The sequence below is a fragment of the Protopterus annectens genome, chromosome 8.part1 (genome assembly GCF_019279795.1).
Source record: "Protopterus annectens isolate FY-2018-M chromosome 8.part1, PAN1.0, whole genome shotgun sequence".
Lineage (NCBI taxonomy): Eukaryota > Metazoa > Chordata > Ceratodontiformes > Protopteridae > Protopterus > Protopterus annectens.
In genome coordinates, this window is record NC_056742.1 from 197,492,692 (window position 1) to 197,520,032 (window position 27,341).

Genomic DNA, 27,341 nt, shown 5'->3' on the forward strand with positions numbered 1-27,341 from the left:
GGGATTCCTGATATACATAGAACTGACATGGCAGGTATTGCGACATGTATGACAGGCATATCCAGACAAACACTGTTAATCCAACATTACTCCATATGCAGTATAGCAGCACTTACAGTTCTTAGTCAGGTCAGGCACATCCCCCTCATGTTTGTTGCCCTCTTCCCACAGTGTATGTTGTTAGAGGTAAAATCCCAACCCATCTGGAATGCTGTTTGCCAAACAACAGTTCTAGCTCCTGCTCACAGTGACAGACAAGGGCCAACACCACCAGGATGTTCCCAGGTATTGGAGTGCATTTCCATGCAATTGGCTATGGGAATGTTACACACCTGTTCCACATGCAATCGGCTAGAGAAGGGCTGCAATTCATGCAGAGACCATCAGCTGATAATGAGCATCACGTTAAATACAAATGCTGCTGCCTAAAAAATGCAGCTGTGGCCATCCACATCTGCCATAGAGGGAGTGGGGAGGCAGACATAGGGGAATACATGTCAGGGATGGGTGGGAAGGTGAAACCTATGAATGTTTGTGTTACATACCTACCAGCACAGGGTATCAAACCCCCGACAGCTATGTAGTGCTATCACAGTTCAATGCTGTTATTAGATGCGCCAGATGTGTTTTCTGGGGGGGAGCACTCAGAACATATATGTGATGGTGAGTGACATCTGCAACAGGGATATGGTAGATATACAGTAGGTGACATACATGTGCCTGTCCACATGAACAGGTGCCAGCATCAGCACAGGCACACTCACACAGGGACGCACACACATTAACACACTTGGCAGGGCCAGGAGTGCAACCCATCACTAGCGGGATTGCCACAACACATCAATGTGCAGGGAACACATGCACCACATGGGTGATATGGAGGTCGTATGGGTAGTGAGTATGATGATGTGTCAGACATAAGGCAGCATGCTTCACTGTGCCCTGGGGGGAGTAGTGCATGTGGATATGGACATACGCACCATCCAACACATACATGAACACACAGGGTCCAGTTCGGACATGCATGGGTGCATGTTTGCACGGGTATGTGGTGGCCAACAGTGCCAGCAGGCTATACAAGGGTAGGCGATGGGTATACCTTGGCATCAGCCCACATGACAATGGTCTGTATTGTGGCACAGGCCTGTAGCATCTGCATTTGCCTGCACAGGTGGGTATTGCATCCGTCTTCCAATCACCTGGGTGACTATTGTGTGTGGCTAATGCTGTGCATCACTTGCCATGTCTGTGTTCCCTAGTCCATGACTTGGATGGTGTCTAGGATGTGCACACCTCCCACATGCATGTACAGTGACATGTGGAACCTTACTTGGGTTATCTGGCCCATGCTGTGAACACAGCTTATCATCAGATGTGCCAATCCTGCCCACATGTGGCAGGGGGTGGTACTGGTCAGAAGATTTACCCTGTGCCTATATTGATAGCATGCTAACAGCATTTCCTGATGTCAGTGTCATCTGTCCATACAGGCCATGTTGTCAGGCATGGTATGTCTGTTGTGAGTCAAATGTGATGGCACAGTGGGGTTGCTAACTGTGATTGGCAGGCCTTGATGTCACATGTATGGGTATGACTTTGCACCCCAGCCTCTCAGCTATTTACATCTGTTATCCCTGTATGGTTGACATTGTGATATATTGTATGGCCACCATAAATTTAATTAGCAAAACCCCTACACATTGCTCACAGGTGTCACAGACTCACAACCACCTCTACACAGGATACGAGTTACAAACATACACACACACACACACACACACACACACACACACACACACACACACACACACACACACACACACACACACACACGTCATGTCTGGGAGTAGAACCCCTACCTAACTAGTTTACTACACTACAGCACTATGCAGTTATATCCCGCGCCATGGACATTACTGAAGTACATCTTCCCCAAAGGTGTATTTCACAATTAATGACATCAGCAGGACTACCAAAGTAGGGCATTTGTAATGTACTGTGGGTGAGTAGCCTATAATGCATTGCTCCATACACAGACACTGAGACACACACATCACACCCAGAACAGGCATGGATGGAGATGGAACACTACCACCGTTCTAAATCACACTACAGCAGTACTCAGTTACAGAATGTGCTACTGCAATTACTGGGATGTCACATTCCCAGGGGTGTACATCTAGGTGAGTGACATCAGCAGCCTTGGCAAAGTAAAGTATTTGTATTGTATGGAGTGTGAGCGGCCTAAAAAGCATTGCTCTCTACCCAGTCAGACACACACACAAACACACACAGTTGCCAGGGCTGGGGCTTGAACACCTACTAACTAGTTTACCACACTACAGCAGTACGCAGTTACAGAACGCATTACGGCGATTACTGGGCTATCAATTTCCCAGAGGTGTACTTCTAGGTGAGTGACATCAGCAGCCTTGGCAAAGTAGTGTATTTGTATTGTATGGAGTGTGGGTAGCCTAAAAAGCATTGCTCTCTACCCAGTCAGACACACACATACACATATACACACACACACACACACACACACACACACACACACACACACACACACACACACACACACACACACACACACACACACACACACACACACACTTGCCATGGCTGGGGTTCAAACACCTACCTAACTAGTTTATCACACTACAGCAATACGCAGTGACAGGACAGGCCATGTTGATTACGGGGCTATCATGTTCCCAGTGGTGTACGTCTCGGTGAGTGACATCAGCAGCCTTGCCAAAGTTTAATATATGTATTGCATGGAGTGTGAGTAGCCTAACAAGCATTTCAATCTACACAGTCAGAGGCATACAGGCACACACACACAAACACACACTCACACAATTGACAGGTCTGGGGTTAGTACTACTACCTAACTACTCTGTCACTACAGCAGTATGCAGTTATGGGATGCGCCATGCACTTTACTGAGCTATAGCTCTCCCAAAGGTGTAATTCACATTGGATAACCTCAGCAGGCTTGTCATACTACTGCTAATGGGAGGGCAGTGTGTGCATGAGCCATACCTCATTCATGTGGGGGTTGACATGCCACATGCAGGCACACACGGGGTCATATATCACAGGTGTGTGTATACAGCTACTAGATGGCTGCTTGCTTTTACAGTCTTGTTGCACAGCTGGCACGTACACCACATAGTCTGTCATGCTGACAGGTACTGGTGGCTAGTATCCGCAGTAGGTTACATCCACACCTCATGTGTTGGGGGCCCTTAGGCTGTTTGCCAGTTGGGACAGGCCCACATGGCTCCTTGTCACAGTCACCCTCTTCCTCACATCTATGCCCATGTGCCTGTGGCTTATTATAGTGTGTTGTTCTTACATATTTGCCTGCATTCCTATCCATTGTGTGTGCAAGGCAGGAGTAGTGCATACTGACATGTGTTCACACTGAGAATTGCAACTTCTTGATATGTCTGGTCTACTGGTGTTTGCAGACATGGCCTTCATGTGTTTAAGTGTGTGAGCATGCCCAGTATGACCTCTCAGTATGTTGTTGACTGACATTGCCTTCAATCCTCTAATTTGTTGTACACCAACGGGTAGCATGCTGCGTCTGCAGGGTATTCAATGGTCATTTGCCATTGATTGTTGCTACATTTCTGCATAGCGGGAGGGGACATATTACTGTATCTATTGTTCTACACAGGACTGGGGGGCACACTTGACTGTTACTCTATGTGTACATTGGATTGGGGGGCACACCTGGCACTTGTACACATTTGCTAGGACTGTACTTGTAAGTCAGGTACTCCATTTCAGTCTGTAGTCTTACCAATCCTGCTGGCTAAGGCTTACCAGTGTAGAACAGATCCTAGCTTTCTTTACCTACATATTAGTGTAGGACTTCCTAGCCTTCACAACTTACATCCATCTGCCTGGCCTGCTGTGTTCTGTCTGTGTAGGCCTGCGGGTGGGGTTAACCATAGGGCACATTTGAGGGTCATAGTACAGCATTTGCTTGTGTTTGTCTTCACCTGTCTAGACTGTTGCTGGGTATGTGATCCTTCCTGACTGGTATGTGTGGCTCTTATGGACACCCCTGTTGCTCAGGCCTTTTCCTGCAGTGGTTTTTGTCACCCTGTGTAGTACTGGCTACTATGGTGACTCCAGTATGTGTTACAGATCCCATGCTGCCACTATGGGTGTCTACTTTCTGCTGCCTTGACATCCGGCCACCCAATTCCCTTGCATGTTCACATTTATACCATAGCTACAGGTAAAAACACATTCTACTCCATTTGACAATTGGTAGGTTGATTGACTTACATTGAGGGTGTGTCGGGCTTGCGGATGGTGCTGGAGGGCTTCCTATGTCGGATGCACATAGTACACTTCCTATACATGATTAGGCACAGGTAGTGTCATGTTTGGCATCTCTTTTACTGTCTGTGTGAGTCAGAGAGAGGTGTCATTCCCTGGGGCCCTACTATGTCAGTGCATATGCTATGCGTTGCCTCCTTGCCAAGGCAGGCCATACTGGGCACACCCCCTTCTGCCTACTGGAGCAGGCTGAGGTTGTTCCTCCTCAGAGTCACTCTGTACCTGCACAGGCCTTGGCATTGTAATAATGACATCTTAGCGATGCTTTTAATCTTTTTAATGGTTCTGAAGTTTTGTTGATTTTGTTTTAAATTCATTCATAGATTCATCTCATTAGTTGTTATGACACTATACCTTTAACTAATTGAAGCACAGAACTGTAACCCAGCAACGGCACCTTTTTGGCGCCAAAACCAGTATTTAGACCTTGGTTTTTGTCAGAATCTGTTTGTCTGAAGAAGTCCCACTATTAGTGGGACGAAAAGCGCTTCACAGTATTGGTTCAATAAAGCTTTTGGAGAAACCTTTTTTACTACTTGATTCATATGGATATTTTGTCGCATAGGACCTCTTTGTGGACATTTATTTAGCATCTAACATAACTGATTTTATCCTGGATTTTGTCTACAGCAGTCATTTGAGTGTGGAGAATTTACAAGTGTGGACTATACAAGAATTCCCTTGGCGTTCACAAGTACAGGGTAATTTTGTCTTCTGGTTTTTGTTTTCAGCTCAACTAGGTCTCTTTGATTACCTTCCTACTGCTGTTTTCCCTTCCCATTGCCTACCTGTTTAGGCCCATGTGCGCGCCGTGTAAATGGAGTGCTCAAATGTGCACAGAGCTGCTTTTTCCTGGTTTAACTTCCTTTTTCTTCCTGTATAACCCAGTGCATGGCGAGCACACCCAATTACACTTTGTAAAGAGTGCTAGGCAGGTTTAGACACACCCCTAGCTTAGCTGTGCTACACTAGGAGCAATCCTGAGCCACAGGTCTCCAATCCACTTACAGTATGCCTGACACACATCCCCATGATGTCACTTATATCCTAGTCTTGCACCCAGCTATTTATACTCTTACACTCTTGGGACCTGCCTCACATCCAGGAAAAATCTTTGATTCACTAACCCTTTCCTCATTTGCATAGAATTGCCTGCTAATGCATAGTTACATGTTCCACAATGAGCCTCCCCCCTTGGCAACCATTACACACTGGCCAGGTTGTCTTCTGACTGCCATTGACTTGCATGGCAAAATATTGATTTTAGTTAGAATGCTTATTTTAGGTTTATTTTATTGATATCCCCCCGATCCAATTTGCACGTCGCTGCCCTATATGTAACCAGGCGAGATTGGCGAAAAAAAATTTAAAGTTGTTTCTTTTATTTATTAAACATTTTATAATGCCAATGGCATTCTACATGGCCATTGGCATGCTTCCTCAGTAATATGCAGCCTTTATTTGGAGCTGTCATAGCTCCATTTTGTGGTTTGCAGAAATGTACTCGGTTACTAACCAAGTACATTTCTGCAGCCTGCACTCGTCCTGCACTGACAGCTGCCAGCTTCCTGGATCACATATTACCCTCATTTGCATGGTTTTCACCTGCAAATGAGGGTAATTTGTATACAGGAGCTCAGTCCATGCAGGATTAGCCGAAGAGCTCACGTGCACTTCTCTGAAAATAGCTCTTAAACTAATCCTTTACATTATAAAGGGCTTCGTAAATCCATGGGAATGTGTGTAAATAGGAAACAATGTCTGGATTGGTTTGCTCCTAAAGATTATTTCATATGTGTGGCTGAAGCTTCCGAAATTACATACTAAGACTTGTTAGAAATTATATTCAAACAGGTAGCAGGAAAAATCAAGGGTATTCTTACAGAGCGTGGTAGCTATATACCAATATTTTTCTTTCACTATGAAACAATACAATAAAGTAAATAAGAATTAAGAGATATCTCATCGTGGAAGCAAGTTGTAATGGTACTGATTCCTAAAAAGGTTTAAAACTTGGCTCTGGTATCCTTTGTAGGATAATTTCTGTTATGGATCATGACTATAAATTATTTATAGCAATAATAGCTACATATATAGCACAAGGGCTTTTGGAATTGGTCATTCTTAATAAGACTGGGTTCATAATGAGAAGACAAATATTTGCTAAAAGTTTTTAGCAGGGATTAGCTAAGATGAGGAAAAGGTTTTTGACAAATTCAAATTTTATTATCCAACTAGGATAATACTGTCCACGATTTGTTGAATTAGTCGCTGATATTTAAACGATTACAATATTCAGAGCAAAGAACCATGCAGGTTCACCTTCCCTTTTTAGTTAAGCAGGGGACATGACAAGTGTGCCCACTGTCAACAGTTTAGTTTGTGGTATATGTTGAACAGCTAGTTCCCAGGATAAGATGATAACATGCACATGGTTATAGCAGGAGGAACAGATTTTGCAGATCATGTGCTCATATGCTGAAGACAACCAGGACAGATCTGACAACTTTATTTGGGAGTCAAGAAATGTTTTGTTGACACTTACGATACAAACTAAAACAATAAGTGAGAAGGTCACTGAAAAAAACAATCAGTAAAAACAAAATGAAAACTCCAGCAAAGCTAGAACTTCTAAACTAAAATACGAGGCACAGTGTAACAAACACCAATAAACAAGAAGAACACTCTGGAGAGGACAAACGCACTGGACAGCCGAGAAATTTTAAATAATTTATTCCAAGGTTAAACGTTAGACAATACACCACGTTTTTCGTCAGTAAACTGTAAGACTTCATCAGACAAGACACAATTTAATTAACACATTTATATATGCTGACAAATTTTAAATTAACCAATAAAACCCATTAAAAACAATCCTCATGAATATGTATGTAAAGGAAACCTCATCCAAACATATGTATACATTTAAAATACATCCCTACTTTACAGATACATATATTGTTTGTGCAATATTTTGTGCACTAAAAGCGTTAAATAATTTTTTAAAACGGGTTTTATTGGTTAATTTAAAATTTGTCAGCATATATAAATGTGTTAATTAAATTGTGTCTTGTCTGATGAAGTCTTACAGTTTACTGACGAAAAACGTGGTGTATTGTCTAACGTTAACCTTGGAATAAATTATTTAAAATTTCTCGGCTGTCCGGTGCGTTTGTCCTCTCCACAGTGTTCTTCTTGTTTAAAGCTAGAACTTCCATTGAGTGACCTCCCAAACCTCTTGTACCAGAGGCACATGGGATATATGCAAATGACCCTTATGAACATCAGGTGTTTCAGCTAATTGGTGATTCTGAATGCCCATGACTTGTTTTGTCGTTTTAATGGACAATTTCAGGCCAGTGAAGCCAAACCCCACTAGCTGTGGATATGTATATTTCGGCCTTGTTATGACCTCATCAACACAATGCAACAAAGAGAAGGACAGTGACAGTTAATTATATTTCTTTTGACACCCTAATGGTCAACATATATACTCATATGAACCATCCCAATTAAAATAGGAGTCTAGATGGATTATTCCATTGGGGTTCTTTAAAGGACAACCCCGCTAAACTGTCAATTTTATTTTTCTTTCATAAAAGAATTCTTCCTTCCATTTGCTCTCCAGGAATGTCACACTTTAATAATCAATGTATTAGCATTATGCCTGAAATTGTTTTTGCAATGTTTTTTATGGCACTCTTACATTTTTTTTGTTACATTTGTCTCATCTTCTGTTTTGTCATGTGGATAAGGAGATACATCAGAAGCTGTATTACCATGAGACAAGAGAATAAATATAACAGGGCACTGGTTTTAGCTACAGCAACAACACAAATTCTTTAACCTGTGCATTTAAATATCTCTTATCAGCCACAGATTACTGGATTCATAGCTCAGATATACTGTAGTCAGAAGTTCTGAGCCTGAAAAAGACTGTTTTAAGCCAAGTTCTCAGAAGTAAGTTAACAAGAATGCTTCACACATCCATCACTTGTTCTTTTATTATCTCAGGTTTGTTGTCCATCTTTTTAATCAATTAACTAAGAGTACCAAACAGAAACAAAACTATTTTTTCTTTTATTCATCTCCTTTTGTGTCAGAATTTGATTTTTGCAGTCTTTCTTCACTGCATTTTCTGATGCACATCTATCATAATCAGCCTGTCTTTTTCATTACGTTGCTACTTTGCTTCCTTTTCTAATAGTATTGCTATTTTTTTTTTGCAATATACACACACTGTTCAGCAGTGGCAAATCAATGGGTGAAGGAATGGATGGTTATATCAAAGGCACTAATTTTAGCTGCCATGTCAAATATCAGTGTAGTACATGCAGTGCCATCTCAATTTATGTAACTCCTATAAATCTTACATTTCTACATTTCTCACACTTAAAGAAACTGTTACTGGAAAATGCAGCTCTGATTTAAAAACACAAGCATTCTTGTCACTTGTTGAGTTGCAGGAGACAGGGCTTGATTAGAGACAATTAAGCTCTGTCCATGACCAAATTTGTCACAAGTCTATCTCGTGGTGCTCTTTAAAGAGCATATTCCTCTTCTTTGCAATAGTCTTAGTGGCAGTATCTAAGCATGGAGTTGTTTGTCAGTGACCATAATGAGGAGTCAGAAAAAAGAGAGAAAGAAAGAAGCTGTTGCGGTGTTGACCACAGTGGTTGTCAGAAATGCTTTAGCTTTATACTAGTGTTGTTTGCCTTTGGAGGCAGGGGTTGCAGGGTCATGCTCCTAGAGGACTAGGAATAATTTTATTTATTATTCAATGTTGGTGGCAACATGTTTGTCTGGTATGTTGAGGGTGGATGGGTTAGTGTTTAGATGATTAGGGTCATTTCTTACTTTCAGGGCAGTATGGGTGCTAACTGTGAATTGACACATGTATGCTATCTTAAGATCATGTATGCTAATAACAAAAAAACAAAAAGACAAAAAAAAAACAAGATGTGCAAAGACTGGGTGGTTGGATGATTGTGGTTCGTTGAGATTTGGATCCTGGCTTTGTGGGTACTAGACCTGGGTTCTATCCCATTTGGTGCTGGTTGTGTAGAGCTGATTTCCCATTCTGTTGTCTTTTATTTTCGACAGGTTCTTGATGATGGTGGGATGGATTTGAACTCAGATGAATAGTTCCTTTCTTTCTTTTTGACTATCTGACTGAATTTATTGTACACTGTATATCTCCAGATGAGTTTCCAGGTGTCTCATTTTTCCCTGTGTGGACTGTGCACAGTCACTCACTGCTGGGGGTAGGGGGCAAGCTTGAGTTGTTGATGATGTGGCTGGTCTACGCAAGGCTGTGAGTTTTACTGATAGGTTTGGAGTGTTGAGTTCTCTACTGCTGTTGTCAGACATCCATTGTCTTGCTGCACACAATCCGTTACTGTTATTTAGACAACCCTTTTTTCAGGGAATAGGGTCAGGTGTGAGGAAGAAATGAAATAATAATAATAAAAAAAAAAATAACAGCACTATTCTGAAAGCCTTGTAGTTTACTGGTATGCTGGTTGGTGCTACATGGCATTTAGTTGCGGTTATATTGAATAGGCATCGTACAATTGCAAGAATGTTCAGTCAGAAAGTTTGAGGTAAACCCTTGCAGTTCGTTGTCTTCTTGCAGCAAATATTCTCAGTGTTCTTTACTGCAGAGCATTGTGTGTACATGTTATTAGGGAGCTCTTTTATTGTCACAAGTAAGCAGATTTTAACTACTGATAATTATGTTATATACAACATTAGTAAGCACCTTCAATTTGGGCATTTGCTGTGTTGAGAAAGGAATTACTATACAAGACATCTTTACATTGGTACAGCTTATTTAGAAGTGGTCACAGGCTACACATTGCTTGTGTTGTGCTGCTAGGCTTAGAAAGGCCCTGGTGGCTGGTAGTCTAGCATATACCTATGAACCTATGATAATCTTTTATGCAATAACTAATTTGATCTGTTCAATTAAATAGCCTTTCAGTTAATAAGATATTTTGCAGTTCAACCTTCTATTTTCCTGAAGCAATATTTTAATTATGGTGGATTACTAAAAGCTGCTGCATATGTAGCTGTTTAAAAAAAAAAAGTTTGCTAAACTATTACATTTAGTCCTTGTCATTTTATTTATAGTTCTACTTCAATGAAAAGAGACAACCTTCAGTATAAAATCATTTTTTTTAGGAAATTACAAGGACATGGCTAAATTAATTTCTTAAAGACCTTGCTGTAGATTTGCTTAATACTGTTTGGAGTCCATCAGGAGATGAGTGGTCACTGCTTGGGGGGGTAACATTTAAGATCTCAAAGATTAGTTATAGTAACCAAGCTGAAAACTCCCAACACACAATGTCAACCAATGAACCAAACACAAAAAAAAATGAGTTCAAGGGATAGTCAACAGAAAATGCATTTAATCAATTAGTACTTTTGTTCCCAAGTATCACGGAACATCATCAGATCCCAAACTTTCTTATAAGTACCCCTTATATACATACCATTAACCAGTCAAATTACTTTTTGATTGTTTAACTATTTAATTAATTAAGCAATCAGCATAACACTTAACACATCTTTCAGTTAATAATACAAGTAATGCATCCTAAATCCATAAAAAAACTTGACATAAAAAATATACATGAAATACTAATACATATTTAATGGACTCCTACCACAGCAATAAGAAAATTTACAATTTATCAGCCCTTAATACCAATGCACTAGTTGTAGATATTATCACAATAATGTCTCTGTTTTGGGCAGCATTTAATAAAAGCTGCCAGTATAATTCCCTATACTAAAGGTACGAAGACCAGTTTCCACCTCAATCATTTGGTACTACCTTCTCCAAAATATGAAAAAATAAATCTTTTGTAGTTTACATATCTCTGCATGTGTTTCTATAAGGCATTGGTGGGGTCTTTTTAATTAAGCAAATAAAGATACTGGTATAAACTAATAATAACGTACTGCTCCATTTTACCCACATAAAAGACTGGCATGATGTGCAGGCTGCAAGATGCAATCATGCCTACCATTAGTGGTGGGAAACCTTGGAAACTTTGCTGTTACAAGGCTGAAACTGTCATTAATGTAGCTGCATAGCCTGCGCCACCCATATGTCTTCATCGTCCTTTCATGGGTTCTCCCCATGACCTTTTTCTTACCTTCTAAAATCAATTTCAAATGTTTACCCTTTTTACATGCAAATTTTGGAGCTGCTCCCAACTTCATAGTCAAATCAAAAATATTAAAAATACTACTCAAGTTTCTATCTAAGATATCCTTAACCTGGGAATACTCCCAGGGAAAAGAAATAGTTGCCCCACAGCACAACTTTGCCTTTTTCTCCACTGTAGTGTGATCTCGGAGTTTGAATATATAGTGGGGGGTGCGGCCTTGGAGTATGGCTGAGGGGATTGTTGCCATTGAATTGGATTATAATCCATTGAATTTATATCATGATGAACTGCCTGAGATTCAGAGGTGACAAAATTCAGCATGCACCAAGATATAAGAGAGGCTGTAAGCGGAGGGGTAGAAAAGCTGACGTTGTTGGTGGATACAGTTTGAAAACCCATTGTTGAGGCATGTAACTGTGACTAATGCACAAGACAAAGGCACACAATATAGACCCTCGTAGTCTCAGAAGAGAGATACATGCTTTAGAAGACAAATTGTTTAAATTGAAAAGGTATCAAAACAAAGGTTGCATTTTGGGACTCAGAGTATTGAATATGCCCAGCTATGGTGAATATCACCCTGAACTGCTTAAATCATGGCAACAGTTGAATTTAGATACTAGTTTTGCTTATATGAAACTGCTTAATAAATATTTCAGAACTGAAGAAGAAAAACTGATGGCCAGTATAAGGAATTGTCAAATGATTTTATATGATTCTTTCCCTGAACAAGTGATAGACTCTAAGTTAATGGAATTAACAGATACTTTCACCATATTTGAAAGGAAATTGATCCTGACAAAAGCTAAGAAAATAGATAGAGATGTTTAGGACTTTCAATTAGTCAGAATCTTTACTTGGTCTAGAAGACAGAATGCCATGCATAATACAAGCAACAAAAATGGTGGCAGTGTGCAGGATTAGGAGAACATCACACTAACACCTGTCATAGGGAAACAAGGTGGGTCAAAAGTTACAGATACCTCTGATTTACATGAAGTGACAGCTCATATGTCTGACCCACATGATGTTACAGCTCATACACAGACCACTTTAGGAGGGGAATATAAGAGACCCAGATAGTGATATAGCTCATACATCTTTTTCAACCTTCAATAACATAGTGACATGCTGAGTCCAGTCCACCAATAGTACGACCTAAGGATCCTTTTCATGTGACATTAAGAAATTAGTCTTTCATGAAGTTACCGCTTCCAGTTTGTCAAAGAAGCAACAGCAATCTGAGCTCATTGAGAAGCAGTGGGTGACCAAATAAAAAGCATACACTAGATGCAGGAACACATCAAACCATCAAAAAGATGTGGAAAATGGTAGGCAGTTGCTGATATGGCACATTTCCAGCACAGAGCTATCTGCTTATGACATCTCATTACTCGAAAAGGGTCTTTTGTTTATTCCTTCACAGTCAGCCGATGTGGTGGAGACTGTTATTGACCTTAAGCTGGTTCTTCAGAATGTGATGTTAAAGATGATTCATTCGAATACTACACAAGGTCCTGTCAATTTATACAAGAAGCCGAGTAATTTAATTCCAGTGATGCATCCCTTGTTAGATGCCTTCCGTAAATTATGTACTAATGATTTGTTTAATAGTGCCAGAAATGGCAAAACATTTTACAGCATGAGCATCAATGAAAAACAGGCTTTAAGGAGGTTACAGAGTGATTGTAACATAATTATTAAACTGGCTGATAAGGGAGGGCCTACGGTAATAATGGAGGCCATCTTTTATAATAATAATATGAATGAAATGTTAATGAATGCCTCTATGTATTGGCAAATTACTGTTTTAGACATACATAAGGTGAAAGTTATTACTGATCAATTATTGCTTGAGTTATTAAATACCGGGGTCATCACACATGATCTATATACTTATTGTCTTGTTGAACATTCTGTGATACCTTGTATACAAGGTGTACCCAACCACAAAGATCCTGTCACCCCAGCATTAAAACCTGTTGTTTTGGGAGCTGGTTGGCTTACCGAACCTTTCTTGATTTTTGTTGAAAAACATTTATGCCCCATTTTAAGTCATAATATACATGTATTGTATGATGCTCACAATTTTTTATAGGATTTGTAAATGTTTCTTTCTAACTTCAACAGTATTAACCAGTATTATTTTGTTACTATGGATGTCTGTTCCCTTTTCATAGTCATACCTAATCATGAAAGGATTTTGTCCGTGACAGAATATTTGGTGGATAATGGTGGATTAGTCAATAATATCATCAGATTGAAAACTTAATGACAAGTATTATTTGTAATTGGATGGTGTCCATAGCTATGCCAATATGTTTATGGCTGTATGAGAACAAAGACACAGTATGCATAACCATTTGTATAACGTCAATATTCCCTTTTATCATCACTTTGTTGACGCATCTTCTTTATTTGGACAGGTAGCCTTCAGGCCCTTGAGAACTTTATTGTAGATATGTCACACACCAGCACTTATTTGAAGTCTGATATGATAAGGAGTTATAATAAAATTGATTTCTGGATGTCTGTATTAAAAGGAATATGTAGGGTTATGTTACTACTAAAATACATCAGAAATCCTGCCACCACAATAAGATTTTGCATAGAAACAGCATGCATCTTCCACATGTTTTTTTAGACATTATAAAGGCACAGACCATTACAGCCTCTAGGCTTAATGTTGACGACAATGGTTTTCAGACAGAATTAGATGCATTAGGTATTAATTTTATTCAGCGGGGTTATAATGAACAACAGATTACACAATCCCATAGCAATGTCCTTGAATTAAGAAATACTATTGCTCTATCATATTTTTCTAAACATTCTATCAGAAAAAACACTGGTAATGACTGATCAGGTGAAGTGTTCCCTATTTTATAACAATGACATTAAGTATATAAGAGAAGTGATGAGCAAGCATTGGAATATACTTGTCACTGATGAAAAGATAAAAAGCATTATACATGAGAAACCTTCATTTAGGTATAAGAATAAGAAATCAGTTAAGAAATTATTATGTGGATAAAAGGGTATTGATCATCCCCGCAACCTAGATGTACGTAATAGGTGGCATACATATCCTTGTAGAGTATGCAACTTTTGTCAGTTTATTGATATTAGTGGGACATTTTGGCATCCAGTTATATGAAAAGTATATACTTTCAAGGTTTTTGCTAACAGCAATAGCAATAATATTATTTATTTGGCTCATTGCATTACCCATAGTTCCTTTTGCATATGTAAGACCGACAGGCACCTTCAAGATAGAGTTAAGGAACATCTATATAGTAGTAATGGATTGAATTTAATCAATGTGCTACCAAAACATGTTGCCAATACCTCTATTCATCACACTTTTAAGTTTTTAGTGATTAGTCATATTGTACAGAGTCAGTGTTTGGGTGATATATGTAACCATACTGAGGTGACAGAAACCAAATGAATTATTAGGTTACATGCAGATGGTGAATTGGACCTCAATCGATATATTCCACTGAGACCCATTTTGAAAGCTAGACCTCTAGTTAAATGATTATGTTTTGGTTTGTGTTTTTGTTATATAGCCGTATTCTAAGTTTTTTTAATTTTTATTTAATCTTTTTTACCCAATCTTAGTGCTTTGTTTTTTATAAGAATGTCTCATACCTTTTATGTCTTATTTATGTGTGGTTATTCTTTACAGGACAGCATTTTGTACTTTAACATCATATCCATTTGTAATTATTTTAATGTTCTTTATTGATCTGGTGCTCTTGTGTAGCAGACTGAAATTTTTGTTTTCTATGTAGAGGCAATTTTTAAATAGAGCTTATAATATTTTACATTCTATGTAGCATTTCTGTATTTAGAGTTTTACTAAGTCTTATATCATTATTATTATATGGAATGCTCCTTTAAGAAGTCTAGCTGTATGAGATGGCTACATTGTTACTCATAGAGTCATGTTTCTCTGATTGATTATGTGATTGGCAGCTAGATTTTTGAATGGTTTTAAAGTTGCATCTTTGTAATTAAATTTTATTTGGTCCGAAGAAGCAATCGGTTTATTTTTGAAAGAGCTTACTGATTATTCATAAATCTTTTATCTTACACATACCCTAGCCATGTGTTGGACAACTGACTTTCTTGGTTTTTCATATTGTTTTTATTTTTTGGGAGCAGTCCATTCATCTTAGCTGCTGGAGTTTCTTGCATCTTGATACTTAAGAATATTATATCACTGTTAAACTTGCTCTCACTTAAACTTCATATCAAGTGCCGTGAATTTATCAACACATTCACATTATCAGCATAAAAACTTTAAAGTGAACCATCAAAAAATTTGGCAAGTGGTTTGGTCTTAGAACCAACAGCACTTACAGTTGGCCACAAAATGGACTACATAATCAATACCAAATAACATGGAAATCAAAGGACTTTTAACACTACAGTGAAAGCATAGTCCAAAATCATATCCTCCAATGTTAAATCCAACCTCCTGTAGGTGATGTTAACCTCATTCTTGGAAACAGAGGGAAAAAACAACCATTATGTAAATAGTCCAACATCTTACCACTATATAACAGATTATACATAATGACCACCCCCTCTGCCACCCTTGTTAGGCATCATAATGCAAACATTCCCATTGCTAGTTAACTTTCAGTAGCATCCTTTTCCCTAAATATTTAAGTTAACAAAATCCTTTGTCACATTTTTAACATTAATTGATCTAATATCAGTCTCACACATTTTTTTTCAAACAGAGCTGTAGGAGGAAGCAATGGCAGGTGAAAAGTACTTTTCCTCATAAACCTTTTGCCTTTGCCGATATTGTTCCCAATATCAAACAGCAATCTTAGATTAAGTTTTCTAGAAATGCATTTAAGTTCTAAGAGTATGTCCACCACATTAAATTTCTTGGCAGGAACAAAAGTAACTCCCTTCAAAAATAAACTGCTGTAACAGTCAGTAATGGGTAAATCACTGTAGTTGTAAATTTTGAAATTGTTAAACTTTGTTACAACAGTACTTGTTTCATACTATTGTAATACTAAATGAGTAGTGTATGTGGTGGCGTGCACATCATGCCAGGCGTTTTATGTGGGGAAAATGGAGCAGCACCTTAGGAGTTGTATTTATCAGCATGTTTATTCCATTAAGAAAAAGGATCCTACTAATGCCATATATAAACACACATTGGGATGTGTGAATTATAATTTTTTTTTTATATTTTGGAGAAGGTAGTATCTAATGATCAAGGTGAAAACTGGTCCTTATATATGTTGAGTGTAGGGAATTATACTGGCAGATTTTATTAAATGCTGCTCAAAACCCAAGCATTAAAGAGAGAATATCTATAGCTAGTGCACTGGTACTAATCCTGATAAATTGTAAATTTTCTTATTGTTATGTTTTGAATGCAGAAAATATATACACACATATCAAATGTGTTATGGATTTAGGGTGTATTACTTATATTAATAATTGAAGAAGGGTTTAAGTGTTTTTACTGTCAAATTAACATTGGTTGCTTGATTAATTAAATAGTTACACAATTAAATAGCAGTTTGATTTGATATGGTATGTATTTAAGAGGTATTTACAAGAAATTTTAGTTATCTGATGATGCTCCGTCATGCTTAGGCATGAAAGCACTAATCAATTAAATATATTTTCTGTTGACTGTCCCTGTAGCTCATTTTTTCAGGTTTAGTTCATTAGTCATATTAACCATGGTCTTTCTACCTTACTAATTTTGTATACCCTTTAATGCTGGGTTATATTTCACACTAACATCTACACAGCAATCATTGAAGTCCAAATGTGTGAGGATAATCTCCAAAGTCAAGAGCTGTTTTTGGATTTGGAGACTGCCCAAAGCCAGGAAGGTACTTCAACCAGCAAGAAAAGAACACTGATTGTCAGCAAAGCTGACCATCCTCCAAATAAAGCCATGCCTAAAATTTCAGATGGTGGGCATGGAAAGATGGTGCTCATGTCCTGAATATTTTGGGGAAACAAGAATCACTCAACAGAACCAATTTCAGAGGATGAAGGTACTGAGAGATTAGATGTAGCAGGAAGGTCAATTCCAACCAGAGGGCAGTCTGCAGAATGATATTTACAAGAATTTCGACAATTTATTCCTGAGGAGGGTAGGCTAAAGTGTTTGACCTTGTCATAGAAAAATGTTTTGGGTCCATTCACCCTAGTGTTAGTGTTAGTTTTGCTTCCCCCAGCTTACATCAGTTGGACCCCAGTTTTTCCTTTAATAACACAGGGGGTTACCACTACTCCCCTAAGAGATTACTCTCACCAACATAAACCTTGGTTGGCTGAGCTTCCTTGTCAACATCCAGGAGCAACAGTGCATCAATTTCCATGGATGGCACTTCACAAGGATCTTATAACACATATCTGTTCTAGCATCAAAGATAAGATTATTAGCGATGATTATATTGAAGTTTTTTAACTTGGTGGATGCTGACGGTATTCAGAGGTTAGTGGAGGCTAAATGTCTGGGGAGAAGCCTCAGCCATTTAAATAGAATGTCACAATCAAGGGTTCCTTTTGTGTCCAAAGAATAAATGTTTACCTTTGGGGGCAAACACACCTTTATTAAGTCTCATTCCCTGATCAAGGTTCATAAATTAGTGGAGGAGTTACAGGATTATGCAAACAGGCATTCAAACTTATTCTTAATTCAAGGCTTTAAGTCAGGGGTTCCACTGGTTCATCAGTCACAGTGGATATGAAGTCATTTAGCAATTTAAGCCCTGTAAAGGGGAGGGAGATGACATTTACAAACTTATTCAGGCTGTGTTAAAGGAAGTAGGTTGTCAGGTCCATTTGCTCATCCACCATTGAAGTCCTTCAAGATTTTTTCCATCAGATTAGTTCCTAAGAAGAAGGGCAGAGATAGACTTGGTAAACTCAATATACAATCAGCATTTAGGCTCCTTCCAATGAAGGAGTAGTACTAGCTTCTCTTGGGTTTCTCCTTCAACAGGAAGTTTTACTTCAACCAGGCCATGCCCATGGGCTGCTCTGCAGCCTTTGCTAAGTTTAAAATCTTTACCATGGGGTTGAAAGCAAACAGCCTCAAAGCAAACAGCCATTCACTACCTAGATGGCTACCTCATAGTTTATGAAGAGAAAGAAGGAGTCAGAGAAGGGATACACATTTTCATTAGTCTGTGACATGACTTGGGCTTTCTACTGGCTTTGGACAAAACAGAGGGTCCCTCTCAGTTTGATAACTTATTAGGCATAGGAACTGATATGCTTTTTCAGCCTTCAAGCTACCACAAGACAAATTATAAGCCTTGTTCTACATTTGAAGACTTTTTGGTAGAAAAAACCTCTGGATTAGTGAGGTGATGTAATTGCATGGCCTCCTCAATTTTGCCTGCTGAGCCATTTCCCCAGGCATGACCTTTTGAGAGCAGTTTCAAATATGAATAAGGATCCATATCAAAATAAAGGAAGATTTTTGGTTATCCAAGACTTTTTGGGGTAATTTCAATGGGGGTGGTCTATAGAAGAACTCCTGGACATCTTCATAGGCTCTTCAATTGTTTACTGATGAAGCTTCTGGGTTAGATATGGATGGGTACTTTCAAGTTCAATGATATTTTGGTGGTATGGCCCTCATCATAATCAAACAAGTGAAGACAGAACATAACCTTTTTGTAGATGTTACCAATGTGGGTCTCTACCTTGAATTGGAGGGAACTAATAACATGGTCATTTTCTACTTGGACTATCAGAAGTTAGTTCAGGCACTAGTAAAGCAGTCTTTCCATTCTAAATGGGTCCAATCAGTTTTGCGAATTTTGTTTTTATTAAGGAGAATGTTGGTTTTATTAAGCTTGCAAATTAACTAACTTTTACAGCTAGACACATTCCAGGAAAAGTCAGTAATATAACTGATAGTTTATCCTGATTTCCAAATTCCAGATTTTGACTGTTGGTGCCAGAGGCAAGGGAATTAAGGATGAGTGTGCTACCAGACGTCTGGTTACTTGGCTAGGAATAGCTCTCATCTGTCAAGATCATGGGTGGTGAGTGCCAATAAATCATACAGTGCATCTGTCAGTGCTTTTACATCCTTTTATGTAGGATAGCCTGCCCACAAAAGATGTTTGTGTGTTTCAATAATTCATCTTTTAGCTCTAAAGTGTTTGTATGATCAAACAGCTAGTACAATACATATTCATCTAGCAACTCTTGTTTGGCTGGCTCAGTCACTTAATCTTCCAGGCATTACTAGTTGTTAGGTAGTATCAAAAGTTGTAAAAGAATGGGGCAACATCAAAGGAGTCATATCATTTCAAAGGAAACCCATAGGCAGGCATATTCTGTGAACCATATTGTTAGGGGTCTTGGCCTTGAACTAAGATTTTTACTCTCTAAAGCTGTTCTCTAAATAAAAAAAATGTTCTATGACCAACAGGACCTTTTTATTCAGATAGCAGCTTCAATGTCTTCTTTGCAACTTGATGGTTTTAACCTCTGCTTAGATCACAGATCCTGGTTTGTTCATCGGTTTGATTTTTATGGTCTGTCTTGGCTGCAGCTATGGGGCACATAGTTAAAATTTCTTACTAACTAGCCTAGCCCCAGTACATCAATTATTCATCTTAGACGTAGCAACATATCTTACGAAAAAGATGATTTTAGCCAGAATATTATCAGACTATGGGACCTTTCTACCTTAAGGTGTTGACACCCAGACATGTGGATATTTTGGTCTGCTTTTATATCTAGATTTTATTTTTTTGGCATAGGGCTATAAACCTTATCACCACAGAGTTATCAAGTCAGTTTATTAGCCATTACATTTCAAGGGCAACAAAAGCACTGGGCATCCATGTGATTGAACACCATGATTTGTCAAAGCCAGATAAAAATTTTTATGGAAGAGACAATATTCGTCTACATTCTATTGAGTTAAAAATATTTCATCTGCAACTTTCTTTAGACATATTTTAAATCAATTTCTGTTGATTTTATTTGACTTTCCAAATTGCTAAGTACAAGTTTGTATGCTCACTTTACTAAAATGTTTGTAATAGTTTTGGTCTTCTATGGAATTAAGGAGTAGCTGAAATGCAGCTCTGTTTTTAATTATTGTTTTATTTACAAAACAGTACCTGGTTTGTTAATTTAGGTATGGCTTGATTATTGCTTTGTAATACTGTGTCATTCTATATGGTGTAGGCCAATGACAGGGAAGCATGCAGAGGAACACTGATGGATGGTCGCATTGTGGTGGTATACTGGCTTCCTACTGATGAGTCAGCACACAAAATTCAGAGCCCTGAAATGGACAAAAAAGGACCACATACACAGGCAAAAATATCAAACATTTATCTTTTCTTTTAAACTTGTTTATTGCAGAGGAGCAGGGAAACAAGCCCTCTCCATCACCCATTGTTGGAGGCAAGCCCTCCACATCTGCAAACTTTTATATACCAATTGTAAGATCACTATACCTCAGAGAAAAGGGAATATTCCATCCAATGGCAATCTCCCACTTAGTATATCTAAATCTGGAGTGTCAGTCATTCAGTCTCCACATTCTGAGACACAGCTTTCTGAGTCTTGGCAATTTAAATGGTTACCTGTATATTCTATATGCCATGTCAAAATCCTGGTAGTTGCATAGATAATTGGTATAATACAGTATACAACTGCATCGGTAATATTCCATTTACAGTTTTGTTAAAAATAAACCAAACTGTATTATTTTGTTCACACCTGCATCACAACCTAGAAGTATAAAACATTTCTACGTTAATTACTTCAGAAATTAAAACTGTTGTTACCCTGCATAGAGAGATGGACAGAGACAGATAGAGAAAGACAGTCAGACAGGCAGACATTTTTCTGCTCTGTGACTGAAACATTGCTTTTTAGGCACTGGAGAAGCTCAAAGACATTTTGGAGCAGATCAAGACAAATCTGAGTCCACCAGGCCTTACACTTCAAGAGATGAATGCAGATCTTCATTAAAAGGGATGATGCTACTCTTGTCAGTCTCAGATAAAAAAAATAATTTGACAACCTACTGCACTAACCACCCTAAAAAATCCCTACACTGAAGAAGTTGAGCAGACGTAATGCCATTGAATCATATCTTGTTGCTTTTGAGAGATATGCCACACAAGAGATTTGGTCTACCACACTAGATCAAATGTTTATCCTCATTATCTTGAGGAGAGTCATTCACAGCCTACAAGGACATGTAATGTACGGACTATATGTTCTAAAAAGTACTAAAAGAAGGAGCTGCTGACTAGGACTGGTATGTCTTCTGAAGCACAAGTGATAAATTGATTCAAGCAAAAAAAAAAAAAAAAGCAAGAACCCAAATGCTCAATCTAAAGCATGCTTAAATGTATTAGTGTGATGTGTGAGAATAATTATGCCACTTTGTCTTTACTTTTTTTTTCTTGAATCACAATGTAACAGATATGTGAGCTATACTTGCAGCAGGTAAATAAAAATGTAATTAGATTCTTCCACTTATTTTTATGCAATATAAATCTACAATTGCATTTTCCAGTTGCACAAAAAGATGTGTGAACCTGCTTTTTTAATGGAATGTACAAACAAGTAGTCAATTTCTAAATGATCCTGTGATTTCCTTCTGCTGGGAACCACAGCAATTTCATATATAATGTGAATATTCTTTTATTCTGTCCTGCATTTACAAAATTTTTGGTTGTTCCTAGGTCAAGAAGAAGGGCCGTAAAACAGAAATTAGACAATTCTGTTAAGTAAATAGATAGATAGCCAAGATCAAGGAAAAACAAGATCATTTTAATGCAACTGTGGCTTTGTGTTCAGTTTCAACTGATGTTTGTATGATAAAAATATAGACTAAATAGTTGAGACAGAAAAGGCAAGAAAGAAGACAGAGCTACCTGTGAAATGCAGGATAAGAAATTTGTTCTCTACAGTTTTGTGTATGATTTTAAATCCAGACTGTTTATCTTGAGATTCAGTAATTCTTTTAGTTAATAATGAAAAAGTATAACTGCAGTCAGATATTTTTCTTTATTCTGATCTACTTGCTCAAAAAGGATTACTTTCTATTTCCTTCCATATCTCTTTCTATATTCAACTGTCAATTGTACTGCTTAATTCATTTTTTCCTGAGTAAATTATTTGTATCTATTTTCATTTAAAAAGCCTTTGCCACATTATCTCTCTACTTATTTCTTAACTGATAAAGGGTATTGTCTTTGCTAAATGATGGCAGCTTGTAATTCACGATACTGTTCTGTGACACAGAGCCATTTGTGTTTATAATTATTTGGATTACTAACAAGGGTGAAATAGTAAATAGGAGGTCACAAGACGGTAATCTAAACTGGAAGCAGTTTACTACTTTGGGCCAAGAAATAGGTGGTAGTGTTGGAGAATATAATCAGCCTTCCCTAAAAATTAGTCTGCATGTGTATGTGTGTGAGTGAGTGTGTGTGCATGTATGTGACAGACTTTAAGGGTTTAGTTAAAGTACTGTTACTTTGGGCAAGGGAGCACTGAAAAACATTGAAACCCAGAGACAGAGATTCACAAGAAAAGGTTCTGGGAGTGTTATGCCAAAGTTTCTGCTTAGTGTGGGGAAGTCTATTCTTGGATGTGCATGTTTTTTCTCCAGAGTTAAGACTGCAGTGAATATTTCCAGCAAGCTGTTATAGCGAAGCTACACCTTGAGAAGTGTGTAGTGGTTCATATTTGTGTGCCTTTCTGATACTTTAATCTGTTTGGTATCAAGGGTGTAACCCGAGAGACCATGCCTTTAAGGCTGTCAGATTTAAGTGCTATAGATTTAAATATTAAATTAGTGTTGGACAAAGGAATGGATCACACTACCATTTCTAGTGCTCAACATATAATCTGCAACACTTAGAATCAAGGAGTAAACTGTAAAAAGTAAAATTATTGATATCCTACCAGATGATGACTTTAAATGTGTGCTATAAAGTAACTTGCATAAAAAGGACTTGCAGAGTAATCCTTACAGTACTGATAAAGTACTTGAGCAAAATGAAAAGTTATTATCTAATGCTATACATAGTATGTGATTGCTAATCAATGTGATTCTAATGAAAATGTAAAGGCTGTGCCTATTAAAAATGCGATTTATAAGTAAGTAACATGATAACAGTGACAGCACAACACAAGACTGCCACAAGGCAACTGCTAGAACAGTAGACAGTGTGTTGACTCACAAACGGTAATCTGTCATGGAGCAGTCTGGCAAATTAAAGGTGGATGCTAGAAGTTAGCCAAATATACTGTATTATACAAGGACCCCCCCCCCATTAATATTCAAAAATGTGCATGCTGATTGGTCAGTGTGCACGTTGTAAATCAGTTGTAGTAATGGAAACATGTCCAGTCGCCCGGACTTTTTCCATTACTATAACTCTTTTTTTAAGCATCGGAGAATGCAAGATCTTCGTTGCTTCACACTGTTTCACTATGTTAAAGGAGTTTAACATAGCGAGACAGTTTGCAAAAAGCAATAAAGATCTTGCTTTCTCCATTGCTTTTTTCAAAACTGTCTCGCTATGTTAAATGGGTTTAACATACCGAGACAGCTTTAGAAAAGCAACAGAGATTCTCCGTTGCTTTTTTTAAAGCTGTCTCGCTATGTTAAACCCATTTAACATAGCAAAACAGTTTGTAAAAAGCAACGGAGATCTTGCTTTCTCCATTGCTTTTGCCCACAGCTCTGATGTACTGCGTAGGCATATGCATGAGCAGTACATCAGAACTGCCGCAGAATACCAGACAGCTGCAGAAGGGCAGCAAGGAGGCATTATACAATGCCATTATTTAAGAAAAGTAATTATTTTTTTTCTTAAATAATGTCATTGTATAATAGCAATAACCCACTTCTGGGTGTGGGTAATGCTGGATTTACCCACGGTTGACTTTGTTTGGCCACTCGGGCTTCACCCTCGGGACCAAACCACACCAACTGTGTAAATCCAGCATTACCCACACCCAGGCATGGGTTATTGCTATATTAGTAGCCTGGAAGGAACTGAGAATGCTAACATATTCTGTGAGCATGGTCACAGTTATCAAGGTAATTTAGAGTTCAAAGTGCATGATAAGAAGAAGGTAGAAGTAATTTGTGTTCCTGGAGATTAGATACAGTATTCTATAACACCTGCAGTAACTCAGAGACACTTCGAGATAACATAAAACATCCAGTAGTTTTGGTACCTTAATTAATACATGATGTCATAACTGATCATGAATTGCCTGTTTCTATGGTGCAGAGGGAGGAGCCCAGTTGCAACCCAGTTGACTGGTGTTCAACTAGCAGCCTCAGCTCTCGAAGAACCAAGTAGAAAGCATGGCTTGCTTTCCTCCCCAGAATGTATGCGAGAGTTGCACGTACTCAGGCATTACACTGGAAGGTGTGATCTCCCTAGTGGAGACTACATAGTCTACTGCTCACACTTTTGGGAGGAGAAGCAGAGGCGCACGGACTGAACTCCTCTTTCAGAACTGATGGGATATCCTCTAAAATCAGCACATTGCATGCCCCTCCTGGCACTTCGCCAGGTGTGAGTGGAGAGTGTGGGCATAAAACAGAGAAAAATTCCCTTTAAGGCTGTCTTAATGGTTGCCCCTCCCATGTGACCACCTCAGTGATACAGAATGAATTAAGTGATTATCAACAGACATTGGGGATAAAGATAAAAAAGAAGCAAAAATGGTCATGGTTTCCCTCAAATTCAGGCTTTGTAGAAATTATGAAAGGATGGAAGCAAGTTAGATGCTTTGTGGCAAAAATATGCCTCTAGCTAAAATGGAGAAGAGCCAGTATCACCCTCAGTTGTATGATATACTATTTAGTATTCAAAAATCTGAGTATAATAATAATAAAAATGGGGGAATGCAACAGCAGCCTTACAACTGTTAAAAAGTACAGTTCTGATAACTAGAAATGGATGGATGTAAGAACTTAAAAAGGAATAAACCATTTAGGGCACTTATTGTAGAACTGGCCTTTAGCTATACACCTAAGGATGGACAAAAGCATAGTTAAAGCTTTTTATGAGGTTTTTTTGGGCCAAATATGACCCAAATCATTGAGACCTTTTGTGTAGCTTGCCAAGAGGGACAAAAGACTGACTGCACCATATCCTGGGATCAGAAATCCACTGATAGCTATACCTATTATTGAAATCTCCCTTGATCTGATAGTCATAGATCTTGTATGTCCATTGGTAAAGTTTAGTAATAGCTACTAATACATTTTTGAGATTATTGACTATGCCACTAAGTTTCCTGAGCACTACCCCAGTAAAAAAAAAACAAATGCTAAATCAATAGTCAAAGAGCTACTATAAATTTTCTCTCTGGTAGGGATTCAAATAAAGTATTCACAGACGATGCAGACAAATTTAAACTACGTGTAATGCACCTGCTTTGCCAATGTTTTAAAGTAAAAAAGTTAAGACATTCAGTGTATCACTTCATACTGGGGTCAGGTGAATGTTTTAACAAAATTCTAAAGCATATGTAAAGAAGGCCATAAACAGGAAGGGAAGGACTGGAATCAGTTGCTTCATTACTTCATGTTTGCTGTATGTAAGGTGTCCAAGCTTCAGTAGGATTTACCCCATTTGAAATATTATATGGGAGACATAAAGAAGGAGAAAAAATAACCCTTTAAAGTGCGATAGCACACTTTAAAAAGTCGAATACATGTTCAAAATTGTTAAGCCAAAATTTAAGGAATACATGCAAAAGGCACAAATGATGCAACAGAAGGTGTGTAATAAGGCCTGGCTCAGGCAATTTAAAACTGGGTTAAACATTTTAGTACCAGCTCCCTCTGCAGAAAATAAGTTCCTAACAAAATGGCAAAGACCCTTTGATGTAGTAGAGAAAATAAATGAAGCTAAGTAGAAAATAGCAAAAACTGGAAGGAGAAAGCTAAATCTGATACATTATATAAATGTGATAAAATTATGTGGAGAAGCCGAAGACTCAAATGAATAATAGTGACTTAATCCCTAATGATTAGCCAGAAAACCACAAATTGTATTGGGAACAAACCAAAATATTAGGGAAAAATCTGGACAGTTTAAGGTATGAGTACTGCCAAGACCAGTGCCTTACACATACACATTTGTGAACATGTGCATTGGATATACTAAAGATTGCTATTATTGGGAACACACGGCCTGCTGTCTAGTGTACCTGGTCAGACATTTATGTAAAATAGATGTGACCATGTTGTCATGGCATCAGGGTAATAGCAAAATAATCTGTATATGTGAAGGGAATACTACTGCTGGGCCGGCATGTTCACAGTGTGACTTGCTTAATAGTTACTCTTGATTAACTGCTTGTGCCTTTTAGAGCAAAAACACGATACATAACAAGCATCAATAGGAACCTTATGTACACATTTAGGTAGCCCTGCCTCAGGATATAAAATAGCATTGGGTTGGTTCTTTAGCCTATCCATGATACTGAAAGCCAGCCATCCAAGCAGACAGAGACATGTTGGAACTGATGAGAGATATCCCCCAATGGGATATTGGATCATTAGCTGAAGGAATGGCCAAGGAACTTTTAGCCTAGTTTGCAGATTTGGTTGAGCAGCGGCACGACATAATGGGAAAGCACACAATGTGCAGTTTGACTAGAATACACTGGCTCAGGCAAAGCAGGTGCCCAGAGTTGTCTTGTATGTATTAGAGACACTTTGCTGTTTGGGATTGACTCTGGAAAGGATTGCATATTACATGACCTTTGAAA